Below are 7,656 nucleotides of genomic sequence, written 5' to 3'. Positions count from 1 at the left end.
ACCCATGGGTGTTGATGGCACCCATGTGGCGGATGAGAGGTACCCATGGGTGAGGGATGGCACCCATGGGTGTTGATGGCACCCATGGAGTGGATGAGGGATACCCAAGGGTGTTGATGGCACCCATGGGGTGAGGGATGGCACCCATGGGATGGATGAGGGGTACCCATGGGTGATCCCATGTATGGGGATGGATGCATGGGGGTACCCATGGGTGTTGATGGCACCCATGGGATGGATGAGGGGTACCCATGGGTGTTGATGGCACCCATGTGGCGGATGAGGGGTACCCATGGGTGATCCCATGTATAGGGATGGATGCATGGGGGTACCCATGGGTGTTGATGGCACCCATGGGATGGATGAGGGGTACCCATGGGTGATCCCATGTATAGGGATGGATGCATGGGGGTACCCATGGGTGTTGATGGCACCCATGGGGGGGATGAGGGGTACCCATGGGTGTTGATGGCACCCATGTTGCCGATGAGGGGTCCCCATGTGTGATCCCACGTGCAGCACTGGGTGCATGGGGGCGCTCCCTGGGGTCGGGTGCCCGCACCCATGGGTGTCCCCGTGTCCCGTCCCGTCCCCCCCCAGGGGAGCTCTACGTCGGGGGTGCGAGCCGGGCGCTCCTGGCCCGCCTGCCCAAGCTGGTGGCCTCGCGCGGGGGCTTCCAGGGCTGTTTGGCCTCCCTGGACCTCAACGGGCGCCTGCCCGACCTCCTCGGGGACGCGCTGCAGCGTGTGGGGCACGTCCAGCGCGGCTGCGACGGTGAGGGGCGGGCGGGGACACGGCCGGGATGGGGGCACTGGGGGGGTGGAGACAGAGGGGATCCGGGGGGGGGGTACGGGGGATGGGGGGCACCAAGGGATGGAGACAGCGGGGATGCAGGGGGTGGGGATGGGATGGGGGGGAGCAGGGGCACGGTGGGGATGGGGGCACTAAGGGAAGTGGGGGGTGCAGAGAGCGGGGATACAGGGGATGGGGATGGGATGGGGGGAGCAGGGATGGGGAACACAGTGGGGATGGGAGGACATTGGGGCACAGGGGGACCAGGGGGGAGCGGGGACACGGTGGGGATGGGGGGCACCAAGGGATGGGGGGGCACTGGGGGGATGGAGACAGCGGGGATACAGGGGATGGAGGGGTGGGGGGGGGACCAGGGACGAGGGGGCACCAAGGGGATGGGGACACCAGGGACCCAGTGGGGATGGAGGGATACGGGGGGACCAGGGACACAGTGGGGATGGAGGGACACTGGGGTACAGGGGGACCAGGGACATTGGGGGGGGGTCAGGGGAATGGGGGGGACACCAGGGTTATGGGGACACTTGGGGGGGGGGGCACAGGAGGGTGCCTGGGTGTGCACAGGGGTGTGTAAGGATGCACATGGGGGTGCATTGGGGTGCAAGGGGATGCATTGGGGTGCACAGGGGGCAGTGGGGTGCACAAGGGCACACAGGGATGCACGAGGGCCGGGGGGGTGCATTGGGGTGCAAGGGGGATGCATTGGGGTACACTGGGGTGCAAGGGGATGCATTGAGGTACATTGGGGTGCACGGGGGATGCATTGGGGTGTATGGGGGTGCATTGGGGTGCAAGGGGAATGCATTGGGGTGCAAGGGGATGCACTGGGGTGCATTGGGGTGCACAGGGGTGCACAGGGGATGTACTGGGGTGCAAGGGGGATGCATTGAGGTGCAAGGGGGATGCATTGGGGTGCATTGGGGTGCACTGGGGTACATTGGGGGATGCACTGGGGTGCATTGGGATGCATTGGGGTGCAAGGGGGATTCATTGGGGTGCACTGGGGTACAAGGGGGATGCACTGGGGTGCATTGGGATGCATTGAGGTGCAAGGGGGATGCATTGGGGTGCACTGGGGTGCCCGGGGGATGCACTGGGGTGCAAGGGGGATGCATTGAGGTACAAGGGGGATGCATTGGGGTGCATTGGGGTGCACTGGGGTACAAGGGGGATTCATTGGGGTGCACTGGGGTGCATTGGGGTGCAAGGGATGCACTGGGGTGCACGGGGGATGCATTGAGGTGCAAGGGGGGTACATTGGGATGCATTGGGATGCATTGGGGTGCATGGGGGATGCACTGGGGTGCATTGGGGTGTATGGGGGTGCATTGGGGTGCCCGGGGGTGACTCCCCCGGTGCCGCAGGCCCCAGCACCACGTGCACGGAGGAGTCCTGCTCGCACCACGGGGTCTGCCTGCAGCAATGGGACGGCTTCACCTGCGACTGCTCCATGACCGCGCACGGCGGCCCCGGCTGCACCGAGCGTGAGTGCCCAGGGCGCTGTGGGGCCCTGTGGGGCAGCCATGGGTCTCTGTGGGGCTCTATGGGGCTGCTATGGGTCTCTATGGGGATGCTATGGGTCTCTATGGGGATGCTATGGGTCTCTATGGGACTGCCCTAGGTCTCTATGAGGCAGCTGTGGATCTCTATGGGTCCCTGTAGGTTTCTGTGGGTATGCTGTGGGTCTCTGTGGGGCTGCCATAAGTCTCTATGGGTCTCTATGAGGCAGCCGTGGGTCCCTGTGGGTCCCTGTAGGTTTCTGTGGGGATGCTATGGGTCTCTGTGGGGCTGCCCTGGGTCTCTATGGGGCAGCCATGGGTCTCTGTGGGTCCCTATGGGTCCCTGTAGGTCTCTATGGGGATGCTATGGGTCTCTGTGGGGCTGCCATACGTCTCTATGGGTCTCTATGGGTCCCTGTAGGTCTCTATGGGGATGCTGTGGGTCTCTGTGGGGCTGCCCTATGTCTCTATGGGTCTCTATGGGTCCCTGTAGGTCTCTATGGGTCCCTGTAGGTCTCTATGGGGATGCTATGGGTCTCTATGGGGATGCTATGGGTCTCTATGGGACTGCCCTAGGTCTCTATGAGGCAGCTGTGGATCTCTATGGGTCCCTGTAGGTTTCTGTGGGTATGCTGTGGGTCTCTGTGGGGCTGCCATAAGTCTCTATGGGTCTCTATGAGGCAGCCGTGGGTCCCTGTGGGTCCCTGTAGGTTTCTGTGGGGATGCTATGGGTCTCTGTGGGGCTGCCCTGGGTCTCTATGGGGCAGCCATGGGTCTCTGTGGGTCCCTATGGGTCCCTGTAGGTCTCTATGGGGATGCTATGGGTCTCTGTGGGGCTGCCATACGTCTCTATGGGTCTCTATGGGTCCCTGTAGGTCTCTATGGGGATGCTGTGGGTCTCTGTGGGGCTGCCCTATGTCTCTATGGGTCTCTATGGGTCCCTGTAGGTCTCTATGGGTCCCTGTAGGTCTCTATGGGGATGCTATGGGTCTCTATGGGGATGCTATGGGTCTCTATGGGGCTGCCCTAGGTCTCTATGGGGCAGCTGTCGTCTCTATGGGTCCCTGTAGGTTTCTGTGGGGATGCTATGGGTCTCTGTGGGGCTGCCATAAGTCTCTATGGGTCTCTATGAGGCAGCCGTGGGTCCCTGTGGGTCCCTGTAGGTTTCTGTGGTGATGCTATGGGTCTCTGTGGGGCTGCCCTAGGTCTCTATGGGGCAGCCATGGGTCTCTGTGGGTCCCTATGGGTCCCTGTAGGTCTCTATGGGGATGCTATGGGTCTCTGTGGGGCTGCCATAAGTCTCTATGGGTCTCTATGGGTCCCTGTAGGTCTCTATGGGGATGCTGTGGGTCTCTGTGGGGCTGCCCTATGTCTCTATGGGTCTCTATGGGTCCCTGTAGGTCTCTATGGGTCCCTGTAGGTCTCTATGGGGATGCTATGGGTCTCTATGGGGATGCTATGGGTCTCTATGGGGCTGCCCTAGGTCTCTATGAGGCAGCTGTGGGTCTCTATGGGTCCCTGTAGGTTTCTGTGGGGATGCTATGGGTCTCTATGGTGATGCTATGGGTCTCTATGGGGCTGCCCTAGGTCTCTATGGGGCAGCTGTCGTCTCTATGGGTCCCTGTAGGTTTCTGTGGGGATGCTATGGGTCTCTGTGGGGCTGCCATAAGTCTCTATGGGTCTCTATGGGTCCCTGTAGGTCTCTATGGGGATGCTATGGGTCTCTGTGGGGCTACCATAAGTCTCTATGGGTCTCTATGGGTCCCTGTAGGTCTCTATGGGGATGCTACGGGTCTCTATGGGTCTCTATGGGGCAGCCATGGGCCTCTGTGGGTCCCTATGGGTCCCTGTAGGTCTCTATGGGTATGCTGTGGGTCTCTGTGGGGCTGCCGTAAGTCTCTATGGGTCTCTATGGGGCAGCTGTGGGTCTCTATGGGTCCCTGTAGGTTTCTGTGGGGCTGCCCTAGGTCTCTATGGGTCTCTATGGGGCAGCCGTGGGTCTCTGTGGGTCTCTATGGGTCCCTGTAGGTTTCTGTGGGGATGCTATGGGTCTCTGTGGGGCTGCCCTAGGTCTCTATGGGTCTCTATGGGGCAGCCATGGGTCTCTATGAGTGTCTATGGGTCCCTGTAGGTTTCTGTGGGGATGCTATGGGTCTCTGTGGGGCTGCCCTAGGTCTCTATGGGTCTCTATGGGGCAGCCATGGGTCTCTATGAGTGTCTATGAGTCCCTGTGGGTCTCTATGGGGATGCCGTGGGTACCTATGAGTCCCTATGGGTCTCTGTGGGTCCCTGTAGGTCTCTATGGGGATGCTATGGGTCTCTGTGGGGCAGCTGTGGGTCTCTATGGGTGTCTATGAGTGCCTGTGGATCTCTATGGGGCTGCTGTGAGTGCCTATGGGTCTCTATGAGTCCCTGTGGGTCTCTATGGGGCTGCCATGAGCGTCTGTGGGTCTCTATGGGGCTGCTGTGAGTGCCTATGGGTCTCTATGGGTCTCTGTAGGTCTCTACGGGGATGCAGTGGGTCTCTGTGGGGCTACTGTAGGTCTCTGTGGGGCAGCCATGGGTTTCTATGAGTGTCTTTGAGTCCCTGTGGGTCTCTATGGGGATGCTGTGGGTACCTATGAGTCCCTATGGGTCTCTGTGGGTCCCTGTAGGTCTCTATGGGGATGCTATGGGTGTCTGTGGGGCTGCAGTAGGTCTCTATGGGTCTCTGTGGGGCAGCCATGCGTGTCTATGGATCCCTGTTGGACTCTGTGGGGCTGCTGTGAGTGTCTATGGGTCCCTGTGGGTCCCTATGGAGCAGCCATGGGACTCTATGGGTCTCTATGGGTCCCTGTGGGTCTTCCATGGGTCTTCTGTGGTTCCCTATGGGCTCCTATGGGGCAGCCATGGATCCCTATGACTCCCTGTGGGTCTCAGTGGGGCACCCATGGGTCCCTATAGTTGTCTGTGTTTCTCTGTGGGTCTCTATGGGGCAGCTATGGGTCCCTCTGTGTGTCTAGGAGGCAGCCGTGGGTCCCTATGGCTTCCTGTGGGTCTCTATGGGGCAGCCATGGGTCCCTATGGCTCCCTGTGGGTCTCTATGGGGCAGCTATGGGTCCCTCTGTACGTCTATGAGGTAGCCGTGGGTCCCTATGGCTCCCTATGGGTCTCTAGGGGGATGCCGTGGGTACCTACTAGTGCCTATGGGTCCCTTTGGGTCTCTATGGGGCAGCCATGGGTCCCTATGGCTCCCTGTGGGTTTCTATGGGGCAGCTATGGGTCCCTATGTGTGTCTGTGGGGCAGCCATGGGTCCCTATGGCTTCCTGTGGGTCTCTATGGGGCAGCCATGGGTCCCTATGGCATGGGGTAGCTATGGGTCCCTCTGTGGTGTGTGTCTATGGGGCAGCCATGGGTCCCTATGGCTCCCTGTGGGTCTCTATGGGGCAGCCATGGGTCCCTATGGCTCCCTATGGGTCTCTATGGGGCAGCCATGGGTCCCTATGGCTCCCTGTGGGTCTCTCTGGGGCAGCCGTGGGTCCCTATGGCTTCCTGTGGGTCTCTATGGGGCAGCTATGGGTCCCTATGGCTCCCTGTGGGTCTCTAGGGGGATGCCATGGGTACCTATGAGTGCCTATGGGTCCCTATGCGTGTCTATGGGGCACCCACGGGTCTCTATGGGGCAGCCTCGGGTTCCCCCTCGTGGGTCCGGCCGTGGCCCCTCCCCCCGCCAGCCCCTCCCCCCGCCCCTCCCCCCTCCCCCGCCCCTCCCGCTGCAGCAGCCGCCGCCGCCGCCGCCGCCCCACGGCCCCCGCGCCCCACCGCGCCCCACGGCCAGCGACCGCCGCGCCCCACCGCGCCCCACAGCGCCGCAGCCGGAGCCGCGCAGGCCAGAGCCCCCCCCCCACCCCCTCCCGGCCCCATCCGCATCCTCATCCCCCGCCGCCCCACCGAGCCCCGCACCCCCCCATCCGCGCCCCACAGCATCGCCCGCCCCACATCCCGCATCCCCCGCCCCACATTCCGCATCCCCCGCCCCACATCCCGCATCCTCCTCCCCACATCCCGCATCCACACATCGCCCCATCATCCCCGCCCGGAGCATCACATCCTCCCCCGCCCCACCGCATCCTCCTCCCCACATCCCGCATCCACACATCCCACATCCCCCGCCCGACATCCCCCATCCGCCGCCCCGGAGCATCCTCCGCCCCACATCCCGCATCCTCCGCCCCACATCCCGCATCCTCCGCCCCACATCCCGCATCCTCCATCTCCTCCCGCCCCAGCCCCACATCTCCATCACCTGCCCCACAGCCCCCATCCGCCTCCCCCCAGCATCCCCCGCCCCACACCCCGCATCCTCCATCTCCCCCATCTCCCCCCCTCCCCATCCCCCTGCCCCACATCCCCCATCCCCCCCCCCCCCGCCCCACATCTCCCCCCCCCAACCTTCCCCCGGACGATGCTCGACCCCCTCTGAGCCCCCCCCGCGCCCCCCCCCCCGCCCTGGCCCCCCCCCGCTCCGGGGCCCCCCCGCGCCCCCCCCCCGCATGCGCTGCGCCCCGGGGGGGGGATCCAGAGCCCCGGGGGGGCCGGGACCCCCCGGGGACCCCCCGAGCCTGCAGGGGGGGGGCTGCCCCCCCCGCACCCCCATTGGGGGCCCCCTCAGCCCTGTTCTAGGGGTGGGATTCGTGCACCCCCCCCCCCCAGCCCCATTTTGGGGTGACTCTGCCCCCCCTCCCCCCCCATCGGGAGGATTCGGGGACCCCCCCCCCCCCCCCGGCCCTTGTGGGGTGACCCCGGGCCTGGCACTGAGGGATTTGGGGCTTCCCCCCCCCATCCCCCCCAAACCCCAGTTTGGGGCTCAGCCCCCTCCTGTCACTGCCCCCCCATTTTGGGGTGAGGCTCCCCCCCCACCCCCCCCCCCGTTTTGGGGTGCAGCCCCCTCCCTGTCCCTTCCCCCCCCCCATTTTGGGGTGAAAACTTTTCAGTGCCTCCCCCCGTATTTTGGGGTTCACCCCTCTCCCATTGACCCCATTTTGGGGTGACCCCATCTCCTCCATCCCCCCCATTTTGGGGTCCCCGTTTTCCCCCCCACTTTGGGGGTGACCCCCCCTAATTTCAAGGTAACCCCTCACCCACTGACCCCATTTTGGGGGGCCCTCCTCTTTCTCCATCCCCCCCTCCCTCTGCCGCCCACCCCCCTATTTCGGGGTCCCCGTTCTCCCCCCCACTTTGGGGGTGACCCCCCCTTCCCTCCATCCCCCCATTTTGGGGTAACTTCTCTTCCCCCCCCCATTTTGGGGTGAGCCCTCTCCCATTGACCCCACTTTGGGGTGACCCCCACCTTCCATCCTCCCCCCG

General features: G+C 63.8%; 1 pseudogene; it reads left to right on the top strand.

The window, feature by feature from the left end:
- The first annotated feature begins 600 nt into the window (after positions 1 to 600).
- LOC134165285 (uncharacterized) lies at positions 601 to 4,239 on the top strand (annotated as a pseudogene).
- The last annotated feature ends 3,417 nt before the right edge of the window (positions 4,240 to 7,656 follow it).

This window comes from Pezoporus occidentalis, unplaced genomic scaffold (assembly GCF_034315485.1).
Source record: "Pezoporus occidentalis ecotype Australia unplaced genomic scaffold, CSIRO_AGI_Poc_V1 ctg2358, whole genome shotgun sequence".
NCBI lineage: Eukaryota > Metazoa > Chordata > Aves > Psittaciformes > Psittacidae > Pezoporus > Pezoporus occidentalis.
This window is presented reverse-complemented; position numbering and strand designations above follow the sequence as displayed.